The sequence below is a fragment of the Myotis brandtii genome, unplaced genomic scaffold, assembly GCF_000412655.1.
Source record: "Myotis brandtii unplaced genomic scaffold, ASM41265v1 scaffold1071, whole genome shotgun sequence".
Classification (NCBI taxonomy): domain Eukaryota; kingdom Metazoa; phylum Chordata; class Mammalia; order Chiroptera; family Vespertilionidae; genus Myotis; species Myotis brandtii.
The window spans coordinates 322,313-339,383 of NW_005353634.1; the positions used below are offsets into that span (position 1 = coordinate 322,313).

Consider the following 17,071-nt stretch of genomic DNA (forward strand, 5'->3'; position numbering starts at 1 on the left):
GAGTGCTGAACAAGCTACCTGAAAACCTAGTTCTTAGAAAAGAGTCTGGGCTACTTGGTGCACATCGACAGGGGAACTGCCATAATTCTCTGTCCCATCTCTCACAACCAAAGGAGGCCACAGTAGTGGTTTTGCCAAGAAATAAAACCAGAATGAAAATAACTGTCTTGCCCTTTTCCTTCTGTGGTTATTAACAATATTAGCATAGGTAATTATGCAACCAATGAGTTATAAATACCTTCTAATATTTAATTACTTTCAGACAATATAGTGCACAGTGTAAAAATTACCAAAGGGTAAATGCTAAAGGAACCAATTTAGAAAAACAGTCACCAGGATACGTTGTGCTTTGATCCATGAACCAAGGAAAGCACACTCTGTGAGCATATTTACTTCATACTCTGAGGAAGTGGAGGGATTCAGCTATACAAAATGTGGATATTTACTTACCCTGCCTCCTCTTGTTACTCACTAGTGGTGTTCAGAGGACCGTTTTGTCTTTTTGTTTGTTTGTTTTTATTTCTGAAAAAAATCTCTGCTTTAAGAATGTTTTCATTAGCTTAGGCCAACCAGGAATTTCACTCATGCTAATGATCATAAATTGTTTTCTCTAAAGCCAAAAATGGTTTTGAAAACTCTTTCTGCTAAATCTCTCTTCTTCCTGTCCCGCCTTTTAATTTCCTTTTAATTAACTGATGTGTTGCTTAGTAAAACAGTTGCAGCCAGATTGGAGAGCGCTGTGAAATGAATGGTTGTGATATTTATCCCTCCTTTTGGCAAAACTCCTTTGTGTAACTGCATTAAAACCTGCTGAATCTGATGTTAACAGGAGCACCAGCACATTCTACTCAGTTCCATTGCAAATGAGGCATGCTAGAGAATGGCATTATTTTTTCATGATGGAATTAGAGTACCTTCATCAAAACAAAATCAAAATGCTAACACTCCTCCCTCATTTAAACATTTCTGTCAAGCCACATTCATTTTAGGTTCTTAACTATTACATGAAACAAGTGATAACAATATTCCTCCTTCTAATAACTGATGTTATTCAACAATTAAACTCTGAAGACAAGCCATAAAATGCTCTCATATTTATGAAACGGCATTTCTTTCTTCCTCTAGAGATTTTAAACAAATGATAGGAAAAGAAATCAGAGATTCTCTGGTGTTATTAAGGTCTCTGAAGCTACTGGTCTTGGAAAAATATCTAGCTGCTTATGCCAAGAGGTCATCTCCATTCTTCATTTCCTTTTTAAAAACATTTTACTCAAAAGGAATTAGAAGCAAAGCAAAATAGAATATATTCCACTTAAAATTTATTTTACTTCTAAAATGCTTTGCTTTTTTAGGCATACATGACTGAAAATTGTAAGCTCTGGGACAGAAAAAAAATATCTTGCATCAACTACAATAGAGTGGTGTTTCTGGAAAGTCTTTGTAAAAAGCAACATACAGAATGTCTCTTAATAAATTTTGTATATTAGCCCCTCAGATGTATCATTGGCAAGTATCTTCTCCCATTCAGTAGGTTGTCTTTTTATTTTGATGGTTTCCTTTGCTGTGCAAAACTTTTTAATTTGATGTAGTCCCATTTGTTTATTTTTTCCTGTGTTTCTCTTGCCCAGGGAGATGTATCAAAAAAATCACTGAGAACTCTCAAAGAGTTTACTGCCTATGTTTTCTTCTATAAGTTTATGGTTTTGAGTCTTATATTTAAGTTTGAACCCTTTGTAAAATATATGATTGCCTAACCACTATGCTATACACCTGAAGCTAATACAAAATAATATTGAATGTAAACTGCAATTGTTAATTGATTTTTGAGAGAGAGAAAAACATTGATTTGTGTTTCAGGTATTTATGCATTCATTGGTTGCTTCTTGTATGTGCCCTAACGGGAGATTAAACCCACAACCTTGGCGTACCTAACCAACTGAGCTACCAAGCCAGGGCCTAAACAGTAACTTAAAAATAAAAAAGAGGGTCTTAAAATGGTTCTGTTTTACTTGAAGGGAGTAAGATAATGCTGCAAGTGTCTAGAATATTTTTACTTACCCTTAGAATGGATCAATTTCCTAACAACTACTTTCCTTCAATTTTGCCACCATTATGACTAGAAAATGTGAGTATCCATATGTATACATCCACATTGCCAACAGAAAGGAGAATACCCTTATAATCAGACAAATAATGGAATGATGAGTAATTTTTACTATCATTAAACTTGAAATTAATCAGAGGGAGGTCCTAGGTACCCTAACGTTCTTTATTATGATACTAGAGGCCCAGTGCATGAAATCGTGTACTGGGGGGGCTGTCCCTCAGCCCAGCCTGCACCCTCTCCAATCTGGGACCCCTCAGACCTAAACCAGCAGTCAGACATCCCTCTCAAAATCTGGGACTGCTGGCTCCTAACTGCTCGCCTGCCTGCCTGCCTGCCTGATTGTCCCTAACTACTTCTGCCTACCAGCCTGATCACCCCCTAATCAATCCCCTGCCAGCCTGATCGATGCCTAACTGCTCCCCTGCCAGCCCAATCATCCCCAACTACCCTCCCCTGCCGGCCCGATCGCCCCTAACTGCTTTCCCCTGCCAGCCTGGTCGCCCCTAACTGCCCTCCCCTGCAGGTCCTGTCCCCCCCAACTGTCCTCCCCTGCAGGCCTGGTCCCCCCCAACTGCCCTCCCCAGCTGGCCCGGTCACCCATGACTGCCCTCCCCTGCTGGCCTGATCGCCCACAATCGCCCTCCCCTGCTGGCCATCTTGTGGTGGCCATCTTTTGAACACATGGGGACAGCCATGTTGTGCGAGGGTGTGACAGCCAATTTGCATATCACCTCTTTATTATATAGGATGTCTCAAATACAATCCAATGACATATCACTTTAACGCCTAAAGAAGTAAACTACACTATCAAAGTATCACCATGTTATTATATTCAGAATCCAGTAACTTCTTCAATAATGGCTAAACCAAAAATAGTCTCAGTGTCTGGCTCTCAAGGTACTTTTGGTTCAGGTGTGTTTTCCAATATACTATGAATATATGTATGTATGTATGTATACAAACACACACATACAGATAGTTACATATAGAAATGATTACAGATATGTGTATGAACACACACACATATTTCTTTGTGCTTTTATCTGAGGTAGCATAAAAGCAATGCTATCTCAGTAGTAATTAGCACATATAGTGCCCTGGTCTTGGTTTGTGATAAAAGGAACCAGGAATTCTTGGAAAATGGCTGATTCTAAGACTGGAACAGGTAATGTACAGATGATCTTGGAGCATCTTGTCACACCAGAAAGTAGGAAGTACGCACACACACAAACACATTGATAAGAACCTGTCAATGGGACACAGGAGCCAAATGAAATAACTCCAATGGTCAAAGGTAGAACAGTGAACAGTTTGGGTCACAAAGTAAAGTAGCAGTAGGTTATAACCCAAAGTATAAATTAAACTTCCTTGAGTTTGTACCAATATAAGTAAATGTTTGAATAAATAAATAAGTCGGGGAGGAGAGGCAACTCTCCCATGAGGATAATTCCAAATAATTAAATACCAGGAGCAGGAGCATTACTTACAACTTCTGAAGTGTGAGAGGTGCACAGTGACTTTCTTCTGAAGAGTATAGTAGGAAAGGGGGGTTAAAAGGAGCAGTGTTACACTGGAGACACCTGACAGATCTTTATCCAAGTGTTCAAGGTCAATATCAACAGCGATATATCATGTTGACGAAAATGGCACTTTCTCCTGTGTTCTTCCTCCCCAAACCTCATAACCACAGTCTAGTCATGTGAAAAAAACCAGACAAATGTCAACAGCGGAACATTCTACAAAATATCTGAACATTATTCCTCAGAACTGTCACAGTCATCAAAAAATAAGTCTGTGAAACCGCCGCTGCCAAAAGCAATCTAAAGACACATGATAACTAGGTAATATGGGATGCTGGAACAGAAAAGAGACATGAAGTGAAACCATGGAATCCTAGATAAAATATGGTGTATCAGTCTGCTAGGGCTCCTGTAAAAGTACCAGAAACTGGGTGGCTTGAAAAACAAACAATTATTTTCTCACAGCTCTGGAGGCTTAGATCTCAGTCCAAAAGTAAAGTGCTGGTGGGATTGTTTCCTTTTGCAGGCTCTGAGAAAGAATCTATTCCGTGACTCTCCTGGCCTCTGGTAGTTTGCTGGCAATCTTTGGTGTTTCTTGGCTTAAGGAAGCATCAACCCAGTCTTTGCCTTCATCTTCACATGATGTTTTTCCTGTGAACATGCCTGGATTCAAATTTTTCCTTTTTCTTATTAAGAATATTAGTTGTATTGGATTAGGGTCCACCCTAAAAACCACATTTTAACTTGGTTGTCTCTTTAAAGACTCCTATCTCCAAATAGAGGAGAAATATACATATGTATATTTGAGAGAGATTGAAAAAAAATATACAATAATATGCAGGTTTTCAAGGACTTATCTAATATCCAATTTAATTTAGAGATATAGTTATATACTGAAATTTAAAGTGATGATTTTCTTCCACGTGTTCAATTTAATTATTGCCTTTCCCTTATGGCATAGCTTTGTAAACAGAATATGCATGTGGTATTTAAAATTTCAACAATGCGGTATGTGGTAGATTGCATTTCACTCCCTCTGATGAATAAGTCCCCTTAGTATTTAAAAGTTTGGAGGCATCATGCCCATAACCAGTGGTTTAGTAATATAACAGAAATGGGAAATTTAAGCAAAATGTTCCGTGCTTTTTTAAAGATGAAAAATAAATATCCTCATGTGTTTCTTTCTCAGAGCCAAAACCAATTACTGACTAATTTTAAAACTGCTTTCTAAACAAACTATAATTATTACACCTAGGAATTACAGGTAATAAAGGCTTTAATGTTTCATGTCTATTTTCTAGAAAAATGTAAGTGGGATTTAATGTGTACAAATTATTGCTAATTGAAAATACCTTTCTAGTTTTATTAATAATTTCTTCAAATTTTCTCTGATAGGAAATTTACTGCAATGCCTCAGTCAGAACACTTAAATGACCTAAACCCTAATTTTGTTTTCTTCATGCAACATGTGACCAGGGCTAGGGATTGAATCTGCATCCTAGGTACATGACCTTGACCAGGAATTGAACTGCAACTCTTTGGCTCTAACCATTGGCTGTAACCATTGAGAACACTGGCCATTTTTTATTGTTGTTCATTATATTTAAAGAGAAAGGAAAATGTAGGAAGTAAAATAATATACCCTTAAGAGGTACTTCCTACAGGAAGTTTCTGGGTCAACATATGCTAGTGGGTGTTTTTTGTGTATGAACTTACAATTTGCTCTGCTTTATTTCTTTGTACTTCAGATTTTTCTATCAGCTCCATAGAAAGAGAAAAGCTAGAATAGAAAATCAAAACAATAAGAAAATCATAGGTGGTTTGCTTTGTCTGTTAGCAGACAGATTTACTTTGGCTTATGAAATCATTTCAACATTGGTTTTGGAAAAGATTATCAAAGAGAAATTTTACAGTGTACTTATTTGAAAAGTCTACCTCTCATAGGTCATTGTGTTTATTCTGATTTTGATCATCCTGGTTTAGTAAATTAAAACTATTTATTGGGATACTGGTTTATTTATGTTAACTCTTTAGCTACATTTAACATTTATAAAGTGACCTATTTGCATATCTATTCACTTCAGAAATGTAGAATTTTAAATTTGATGTGACTCAATATTAATGTTTCTTAATTTGGATGGGGAAAGCAGAAGGAACTGCATATCCATAGATAATGCTGAAAGATTTGTTTTTTTTCTATGTCATATTACACACTTTATTTTTGCTATTTCATGGTTGTCTTTTTATATGTCCTTTTGTTGTGAAACATATCCTGGCAGGAGGCATCAGCTTCCACCAAAACTTGATTTTTATCAATGAAATATTTTTTTACTTATGTTGTTTATGCTTTTTTTGGTGGCTTGCTTTGTATTATTTTTCCTTTGATAAGCAATAAAACTAAATGATTTTATATGTAATAAAACATAACTTCACAATTATTCTCTGTAATTAGCATCTAGTAGAATTTGAGGGTTTTTTGATTTAAGAACAGCTATGATGGTGTGACTCAGGGCTGTCACTTACAAATGTAAGGCCAGACACAAACATATTCCTAAGACCTCTTCTCAGGGAATTATACTTCTTTGAACTTCACTCCCAAGGAAACTACTAAGAATGTTAGAGCAGTGATACTGCCCTTTAAATCTAATAGATTTTAGCTCAGAAAATGTCTCCAATGCCCATATTAGGGTGAGCGCAGACACAAGTTTCCTTGTCAGTGTAATAGGATATAATAATAACTTACTTGATTTGTTGTAACTTGGTGGGATATCAATTTTAAAAAAACAACACATGGCAGATAGAGGTAATGACCTTTCTTTTGGAGAGGCAGTACAAGTAAATTACACCTTAAATCAGACACATGTGTTTTAAATGTTTTACTTTTTGCTAAATCCATTATTTTCTCAAATTGTTTTACTTCACTGAACTTAAGTTTCCTAGGCTATGTGGGAGTGCTAAACACTGTGAATACTCTTGCTGTAATATTTTTTTCCTTTGGTGCATCAACTTTTCTAGTCAAATATTAATTGTATTCAACAGGTTGTTACACAGTGGTTCTCAACCTTCTGGCCCTTTAAATACAGTTCCTCATGTTGTGATCCAACCATAAAATTATTTTCGTTGCTACTTCATAACTGTAATGTTGATACTGTTATGAATCATAATGTAAATATCTAATATGCAGGATGGTCTTAGGCGACCCCTGTGAAAGGGTCGTTGGACTGCCAAAGGGGTCGCGACCCACAGGTTGAGAACCACTGCAAGAGATAGGGTTTGTTAGGCAAGTTTTATTTTGTTAAATATGTCTTTATTGATTTCAGAGAGAGGAAGGGAGAGGGTGATAGAAACATTAATGATGAGATAGAATCATCGATCAGCTGTCTCCTGCACACCCACTACTGGGGATCAAGCCCACACCCTGGCATGTGCCGCGACCTTGACCTCATGATTCACAGATTGACACTCAATCACTGAGCCACACCAGCCAGGCTGTTAGGCAAGTTTTAAAACAGTGCCGAGAAGTGACAAATCTATTTGTTTTAAATTTTATATCTCAAAGAGTTTTAACACAGCTAATATGGAAACAGTATGGAGGTTCCTCAAGTATTTAAAATTAGAACTACCATATGATCCAGCAATCTCATTTCTGGGTATATATCCAAAGGAAACAAAATCATTATCTTAAAGTCTGCACTCCCATATTCACAGAAGCATTGTTCATAGTAGCCAACGTATGGAAATATTCTAAGTGTTTGTTATGGATAAAGAAAATGTAATTATGCAGTCTTTAAGAAGAAGAAATTCATGTAATTCAGGACAGTATGAATGAACTTGAAGAACATTATGCCAGACAGAGACAAAAACTGCAGTTTCTCTTATATGCCTCCTGAATTTCCCCTACTGAGAGTCAAGCAGGCAACCTGGGCGTGTACCCTGACCAGGAATCACTGGACAACACCCAACCAACTGAGCCACACTGGCCAGGAACTTAATAGTTTTTTAATTTGTGCTGTTAGTAGCCATGAATAAATGCTTAGATCTATCTGTTCATTAGGGATTGCAATATATTGATAATGTGATTCCATAATTCCTTTTCATTAATTAGTTGAAATATTTCTATATTTCATCCCCCAGGGATATAATTCATATTGGAAAAGGCATTAAATGCTTGATTCCTTCCCTTTATTATTCAACCATTTCACAAAATTAGTTTGTTTCCTAGTATTTTCAGATAGTGTCAGTATTTTTTATAGTGTCATTTGAACTCAGAGTTAAACATATTTTATGTGTTTCAATACATTGCAATCATTATCCTTGATGCTTTATTTTCCCATCATTTTCCAATTGGAGATTATTCAAGGTAGTGATTCCTTTTGAGACAATCCTAATAGTGTTTATTAGCTCCCTTGCTATCTGGTACAAGAAGATGTTTTCTGCCTCCAATCTGGAAGGAGCCATTTCCCAGGGAGCTCAGGTTTCTTTTGAAGAGGTTTCGTATTTGGAGAAAACAGTCTCTCAGTCTGCTAATTGCTACTGGATTGTTTAGACTTTTAAATGGAAAACTCTGGAGTGTTTGTTTTGTTTAGTTTTAAGAAAAAATTACCAGTTTATATTGATACTTCCAATTCAAATTCAGCTCTATCAGGTTTTTAACTAGCCTCTATTTTATATCTGTATCTCCTTTTTTATACATGGACAATCTTGGTTTTCAAGGACCCTTAAGGATAATGGAATTAGAATATTATATGTGCTTTGTTTTTTGCTTTATGCCAGAGTACACATACCAGTCTCAGATAAACAAAACCAATAATATGCCATCAACATGAACGCTAAAAACTGTTTAAATATTTTTTGCAGTTATTTTTGTCTTTAGGATGTATTCTACTAGGGAAAAACTGTCAAGTAGCTGTGTTAAAATGACAGGATACTTTGGTTTATTTTTTTCATATTTAACTGTTGAGAATTGTTACTTTTATAAAGTTTTATAATGACTTATAATTATTTAAAATTATACATGGATTCAAAGATATGAAACTTAATTTTAAAAGAATTGTTCAGAAAGATTTTTCAAACCTAGATTCAGAAATGGCCTGCCTACTGTATGTAAGATATAATATTAAAAAAAATCCTTTGATTATCAAGGAAAACGTTAAATTTTCTTTCAGTGTTGACAATTGAAAAATACTAATACATATAATGCATTTTAAAAGCTGTTAATTAAACATTTTTATAATGTATAGGGGTCATTGTCAATTACCTTTGAAAATTATGTCATTCCCTATAAAACCAAGAATATAAGATAATTTTTAATAAGTCCTGCCATGGACTGGCATTTAAAGTTTTTCCTTCAAAACATAAATCAAACTTTCTTCATCATGTGAGAAAAGAAATCCTCCAACCAAATTCACATCATTTTGCAGGATGCTAGGCCCCGGCTTATTTCTCTATTTTTGAGAAATACTCTAAGGCATAAAAGCGTGCACATGCACTGCACACCCTGCACTCCCCACTCCCCACGTTTTTGCTAGAAGCTTGAATGAATTCCTCTCTTTTGTGGAATCTGACATATTTTGATTCAAAATTCCCCTTAAATATTATACATGGCTCTACTGATGTTCAAAGAATAAATACTTAAACAAATAGACTTAAGTGAAATTGAAGACATCTTTGTCTATATTTCATGATTCAAATGTCCCCTGGAAGGACCTTACATATATAAATAAGAGTTGTTAATTTTGGACTGTCACAGCGGTGAAAGGCTGTTTAGAATAGATCAGCTTAAGCAGATTGCAATATATAAACTGTGAAAAAAAAATCTAATTCTGTGGAAATTTTTTAGAGTATTTAAAGTTCTGTCTTTTCATCTTTATTTTAATTTTAAAAATATTTTTTCTTAAAATTATTTGTCTGTGAGGAGTATGTTAATGAAGTAATCTCTCCACTTTTTAAAAACTTCTAACTTCTATCCCTTATTGAGTTACAATTTGCGTACATTAATGTTCATCTGTCATCAGTTTACAGGGCAATGGCTTTTCTCAAGCTAAACATACTGTGTAACCAGCATTGAGGTCAGAAATAGATCATTATCAGCAATTTCAAAACCCCTGTATGTTTCTTTTCAGTTATTATCCCTCACACTCAAGGTAACTCCTTTCCTGATTTCTAATGCCACAGATTCATTTCATCTATTTTGTACTTTCTTTTTTATTTGTTATTTTTATTGCTGACACTATTGCAGATGTTCCCCATTCCCCCCACTTTGCCCACCTCCACTCAGCCCCAAGACCCCTTCCCTTGGCCCTTACCACAATGTTGTCTGTGTCCATGGGCTATGCATATATGTTCTTTAGCTAATCCCTTCACCTTCCTTTATATAAATATAGGAATTTATATAAGTGCATAGTCTTAAAATGTCTTTCAACTTACATTATTTCTGTGAGATTTGTTCAAATTGTTGTATGCAGCTTTTGATACTCTCATTGCTATGGACTACTCTCATTGCTATATTTCCACTGTCATGGAAATATATTAACATTTATTTATCCTTTCCAGTGTTGATGGGCATCATTAAGAGTTCAATGTGCAGCCTTGGCTGGTTTGGCTCAGTGGATAAAGCATCAGCCTGTGGACTGAAGCATCCCAGGTTCGATTCCAGACAAGGGTACATGACTAGGTTGTGGGCTCAATCCCCAATAGGGGGCATGCAGGAGGCAGCCGATCAATGATTCTCATCATTGATATTTCTCTCTCTCTCTCTCTCTCTCTCTCTCTCTCTCTCTCTCTCTCTTCCTCTCTGAAACCAATAAAAATATATTTAAAAAAAAGAGTTCAATATGCAGTTTGTGGCTATTATACACAATGGCCTTATGGACATTCTAGTGCCTGCACATTGGTAAACTTATCACTATATTAGGTACACATCTAAGAATGGAATTGGTGATTTTTATGTATCCATATGTTCAGTTTTAACAAATCAAATAGTTTTTACAAATTGTTTGTAAAAATGTGTATTTAAAGTAGCAGCGTCTGAGAGTTCTGGCAGTGTCACATATTTTCAAAAACTTGGCATTGCCTGTCTTTATTTTCTTCTATTCTAATAGATATGTATTGGTATGATATTGTAATTTTTATTTGCATTTTCTGCTTTGAGTATTTAAAAAATGTTTTCAGCTTTTTGGGTTTCCTCCTTTGTGAAGTGTCTATTTACCTCTTGTCCTACTTTTCTGTTATCTCTCTCTTTTTTAAAAAAATTGATACATAGAAGCTTTAATCTGAATGAATCTTTTGTATGATATGTGCATTATAAATATTTTCTCCCTGTATGGGTTACAAAAAGTAGGTATTTTATTTCTACCTACTTTTGTGGCTTTTATAATTAATTTTTAATTGAATTTATTGGCGTGACAATTAATAAAATTATATAGGTTTTAGGGATACAATTCATCATCTGTATATTATATTGTGTGTTCACTACCCCAATTCAAGTTTCCTTCCATAATCATTTATCCTCCCTTTACTCTCTCCTACCTCCCCCTGAACTCCTTACTCTATGGTAATCACCATACTATTGTCTGCCTATGAGTTGTTTTTCTTTTTTTCTGTTTCATTTTGTTTTGTTTGGCTTAATCCCTTCACCTTTTTCACCCTGCCCTCCTACCCTGTTCCCTCTGACATCTGCGAGTCTGTTCTCTGCATCTATGTGTCTGTTTCTATTGCGTTTGTTAGTTTATTTTGTTCATTAGATTCCACATATAAGTGAAATCATATGGTACTTGTCTTTCTGTGACTGACTTATTTCATTCAGCATAATACTCTCCAGGTCCATCCATGCTGTTGCAAAGGGTAAAATTTCCTTCTTTTTCATGGCTGAGTAGTATTCCTTTGTGTAAATGTACCACGGCTTTTTAATCCACTCATCTACTGATGGCACTTGGGCTGCTTCCAAATCTTGGTTATGTAAATAACGCTGCAATAAACATAGGGGTGCATATATTTTTTTGAATCAGCAGGGTAGGAGCAGTAAGTCCAGGGTTGGGGCTATTGCATTCCGCCAAGCTGATGCTGTAAGAAGGGGTGTACTCCACCCAAGAAAGATGGTGTCTGTGGTATGGTAGAGGGACTCAGCAAAGTGTTCCCCATACCTGTCCCCCCAGCTTTCTCCCCAGAGCCACAAACCCCAGACTGTCCTCACAAGTCTCCAGTCCACCCTGCCCTCTCTCCACCAGAGCCCAGGGAGGAGAGAGGCTGTGAACAAGATTTTGTGCACTGGCCCTTTAAGAGGGTGCCTGTGTCTCTAGCATACTCTTGTTTCTCCCTGGCAGAGAGAATCAGCACTGATTTTCACAGCCAGGGGCTATGTGGGCACCTCTTCCTAGCTCTGGTGCTCTGGGCTGGGGAGCCTGACTTGGGGTTGAGACCCCAGGCCTCTCAAGGGCACCTTGGCAGCTGAGATACCCTTCAAGGAACTCAGACAAAGCCTATGGGAGTGGGGCAGCCTTTTTCACATCTGAACTCTTCCTACCAGTGCCTGTCACTTCTGTAAATCCATGGTTATCACTACCTATTTTTAATACTCAGCCCAATTCCCTCGTTTTTAATACATTTTTAAAACTAATCAGCTTACACTGAACTTCCTTTTCACTGATTTCCTTGTAACTATAATAATTCTCAAGGTAGCACAAACATCTTCTTCCCCCACAAAACTATTCAATTCCAAAGATGGATATACAATAGATGCTAATTAAATATTTGATTAAATGAATGAACTTTGAAGATATTGCTATGTGACAATTCCCCTTTTTGAAGACATTGCTATAAATGACTATCTGGTGCCTTTTTATATACTAGGAAGTAAAAAAAAGATTTAATATAATTCTGGTTAATAGTAAATTCTGACAATGTTTAGTTTACACATGTCATTGCAAAACATGTAAATTTAATTTCCCCTAAATCAGTGGTTCTCAACCTGTGGGTCGCGACCCCTTTGGCGGTCGAACAACCCTTTCACAGGGGTCGCCTAAGACTATCCTGCACATCAGATATTTACATTACGATTCATAACAGTAGCAACATTACAGTTATGAAGTAGCAACGAAAATAATTTTATGGTTGGGTCACAACATGAGGAACTGTATTTAAAGGGCCAGAAGGTTGAGAACCACTGCAAATGGTGACTCTATGAAGACAGAATGTCAGTGATTGTTTTATTCCAGAGGTTGGAGTACTACGAGAAAATAAATGTTTTAAATGTGATGTGACAACCACTGATAAAATAATAATGTCTTTGTACCATTCTTCAATTTAATGAGCTCACATTTGCTCAGATTTTGGGAATGGCTGATGAGGAGTACATAGCAACATTTTAATATAAACATAACAAAAATTAATAGCAAATAATTTAAAAAGGTTAAAACCTAACATGTACTTACTTATGTCAGACTGCTGGGATATCCTACCCTTAGCATCCGTTATACCTCTGTTATTACCAAGGCAATGCTGTCAGTCCAAATTGTAAATTCTTGGGAGACTTAGTTGACATGGTGATGCCTCATGGCATCATGGGAGCATGCAACCTATTTCTTAAGCCCAGCACAAAGAGTAAACTCACAAAATTCTCTGCTGATTTTACTCTTCAATAAAATAGTGTACTTTATAATTTCTTCAAGCACAGCTATTTATAATCACCAAAATAATGTAAATCCCAGCACTGGGAATGGGTGATATCAGAAAGAACACAAGGAAAAGAGTTGCAAAAGCAGCATTACTTACCTTCCTTCACTAGGATTTTTTTCATCTGAACTCTAAATTCAGCAATCTTACCTCCCTAAATTTCCAGAAATTGTTTTGATTTCATAGTTTACAGGTAATGTTTCACTATAGCCAAATCACAAAGACAGAGGTAAGAACACTTTAAACTACTTATGATGCCACTGAATAGAATTAATCATCAAAAAGGCCTCATGGCCTGGGGTAGGGGACTAGGGTGGGCTAGAAGGGGTCAATGGGGGAAAAAGGGAGACATATGTAATACTTTCAACAATAAAGATTTAATTAAAAATAAAATTTAAAAAAGACCTTATTCAAAGAAAAGGAAAAGGAAAATAGTAAATGTTGCTTCTTGAAAACAGACTTGAAACCAGGTTCTCACTGTGGCTCATCTGAATTCTGTTTACATATATTCTTTGCATTAAAAAAAAATCGCAAATTAACAGTGATTCAATATTTGCTATCTAAATTTTTTTAATCCTCACTTGAGGTTATGCTAATTTATTCTAGAAAGAGAAAGGAGAGAGAGGGAGAGAGGGAGAGAGAGAGAGAGAGAGAGAGAGAGAGAGAGATGGAGAGAGAGATGTGAGAGAGAAACATCAATCGGTTGCCTCCTGTATGCGCCCTTACCAAGGTTCGACCCCACAACCTGGGTATGTGCCCTGACAGGGAATCAAACCTGGGGCCCTTTGGTGCATGGACAACACTCCAACCAACTGAGCCACACTGGTCAGGGAACCATTCTACATTTTAAAAACAACAACTTTATTAAGATATAATTCACATACCACAAAAATTCCCATTTTGAAATGTGCAATTAGTGGTTTTTAGTATATTCATCAAGTTCTGCAGCATAACCAGTTTAATTTTAGAACATGCTACCCCCTGAAAAAGGACCCAATACCCCTTAACAGTCACTCCCATCCCCTTTTCCTCGCCCTACTAAATCACTAATTTACTTTCAATCTCTATAGATTTGTCTTATTTTAATGTCATATAAATGAAATATACTATATGTGTTCTCCCCTTCATCTCACTACATTAAAATTTACCATATTTTTGTTTCCAGCTAATATAGATGAATCTTTGCAGAATAGTAGAATCATACAATGCCATTCTAGAAAATGTTTTAAAGAACCAGGGCTAAATATTGTAATTTATTTGTTCTTTCCTTAATATCAATATTACACATTTTACTCTCTCATATTTTCCTCATGCTAGGATTTCTTTATAATATTTTGGGAACTATTTTCTTCTCTCACTCCTTAGAAATTATCAGCTATTTCCCAATAGAATAAATTGAATATAGTGACTTTCTTACTCTGTCTCTAATTGAACATTTAAAGAAGCTGAAGTGAAAACCATAACAACTCATAATCCTGGCTTAATACTCAACAGATATGGAGAAAGCATACATGTCATTCACCATATACACCTGAGGTATTATGAGCAGAAAATTGCAAAGAAAAATATGTTTGCAAAATTATTTGGAAAAAATGAAATAGTTTCAGCAAGAGTTGTTGCCAATTACATTTTTTAGGGGTTCTACTAAACTCAATGAATATTTGTAAAGAACGTATATTTGGCAAACTTAGGAGTAACAGAATAATCAAAGAACAGGTTTGACAAATTCCTTCCTCAGCTCAGACATTGCTTACCACTGTGGTCTTGAGTGGATATACTTAATTTATTTATACACTGTTGAGAAGCTAATTAAATAATGGAATAGAACTTTTTTCATATTGTGGTATCTGAGAACAAAGCTAGCTTTAGACATTATAGGATTGTTCTGCATAAGTAGCTATGGTTGAGGGGACAGAGTTCAAGCTGAGATGACAAGATATGTTAAACTGAAACTCTGTAGTATTGGCAAAATAGCATCTTATGCTTGCAAAAGACTCGCATGAGGAATGAGGTCAGTCTTGCATTTCCTAGTTCATTAGAATCTCAGAACCATGTCATCCATTTTCCCTATTTATTTTCCTATGAGTAAAACTCACAAGTCTGTGACAGTTCACTCTCACCTTTGCTATCCAAACACACTTCCCTCCCTCCTGCATGTACCCTATCTTCCAAAAGCAAAATGCTGCTCACTGTCCCAAAATGAAAATATTATATGTCTTCATTCCTTTCTTTTAAAAAAATATGTTTGTATTGATTTTATAGAGAGAGGAAGGGGGGAGATAGAAAGACAGAAAAAAAGAGAGAGAGATCAGTTGGCTGCCTCTCATATGCACCCCTACCAGGGACCAAACTGGCAAGCCAGACATGTACCCTGACTGTGAATTGAACAGGTAACCTTTTGGTGCATGGGATGACGCTCAACCAATTTAGCCACACAGGCCAGGACTCCATTCCTTCCTTGTACATACTGTTTCCTCACTAACTTGGACTTCCTGATCATCTCTGCCTCATAATTTCCTAATATTTTAAGGCAAGTTCAGATAGCATCTTCTCTTTGCCATGACATATAACTCATTTGCTCCCTCCTCTGAGTTCCTATACCTCTACTGGAGTATATGTATAATTAAAAATACACACACACACACACACACACACACACACACTGTATCTTGTCTGCTTGTCTACATGTCTATCTGTCTAGCTTCATTACTGGATTTGTGAGCTCTTCAGTCAGAAGAAAAATAATTCATTTCTGCAGTTCTGGTACCTTGCACAGTTCATGGTACAGATTAAATATGCCAGACATGTTTGCTGACTAAATTAAGATTACACAAATGGACTAATCCTTTCTGATACTACCTGAACTATCTTTGCACATACCTTAAATATACCTGTAATACTTTAAAGATTACAAGCATGAAACCAGTTTTCTGATTATGGATGGCAGAATAAAGGATTTTTTAAACCTATCTCCCAATGATGCCAGTATCAGCAACCACCTAGACATACTGTGGGTACCCTGACCACTACCAGGTGTGGTGAGCCAGAGAACAGCCTGAGAGATGCAGCTTCAAGTGTCAGGGTCGTGGCAGGTTATCCACTGTCCCTTCAGTCTAGTGAGGAAATACCAGCACTAGGGCAGGCACTACAGAATCCGGGGACTTCCTGGCACATGTGTTCTGCTCTCCCTCAAAAACCTGTAAATCTCCCATTCCCACCTAAGAAATCTAATACCCTGTTCCCCACCTATTCCCTTTGTCCAAAAATGTCTTATATACCCAATGTGGCCTCACGGTCTTTGGAATTTTTATGCCTATGTAAATTCCCCATGCACATGTATTAAAACTGATTTTCTACTGTTAACCTGTCTCTGTTAATTTGATTATTGGCCCAGTCAGAAGATGGGAGGAAAAATACTAATATTTTTTTAGCCCCCACAAAGTTATATCACTATAAAAATATATTATTTAGATTAAATAAAACAAAGTTACCATATCTGTATCATTTTTCATGCTCTACATTGGATAAAAATAACTCCTAATTCCTAGAAAAGATAGTAGATAAAAGCTGGTAAATAATAGAAACAAAGAACACTGAACATGATACATGCGGCACAAAGCCAGAAATAGTAAGCCTCAATAATTATTTACTCTTATTATTTTTACTTATTATGAAAACCAATCCTATCTAATAATAGAGAAACATGGTAATTAACCATAACTTCGCTACCCTTCCCATTGGCTAATCAGCAGGATATGCAAATTAACTTCCAACA

At 36.2% G+C, this 17,071-nt stretch overlaps 1 protein-coding gene across 5 annotated transcripts in view; it reads right to left on the minus strand.

Annotated features, from left to right (window-relative positions):
* The window catches only part of PRR16 (proline rich 16), a 245,379-nt gene that overhangs the window by 12,601 nt on the left and 215,707 nt on the right, over positions 1 to 17,071 (minus strand). Inside the window, exon 3 of one of the 5 annotated variants that reach the window (XR_001362573.1) lies at positions 3,749 to 3,798. The exons of the other annotated variants lie outside the window; for them this stretch is intronic. The gene's annotated coding sequence lies outside the window, so the exon portion shown is untranslated. Of the gene's footprint in view, positions 1 to 3,748; positions 3,799 to 17,071 lie in introns of those variants that run through there. 5 annotated transcript variants of the gene reach the window in all.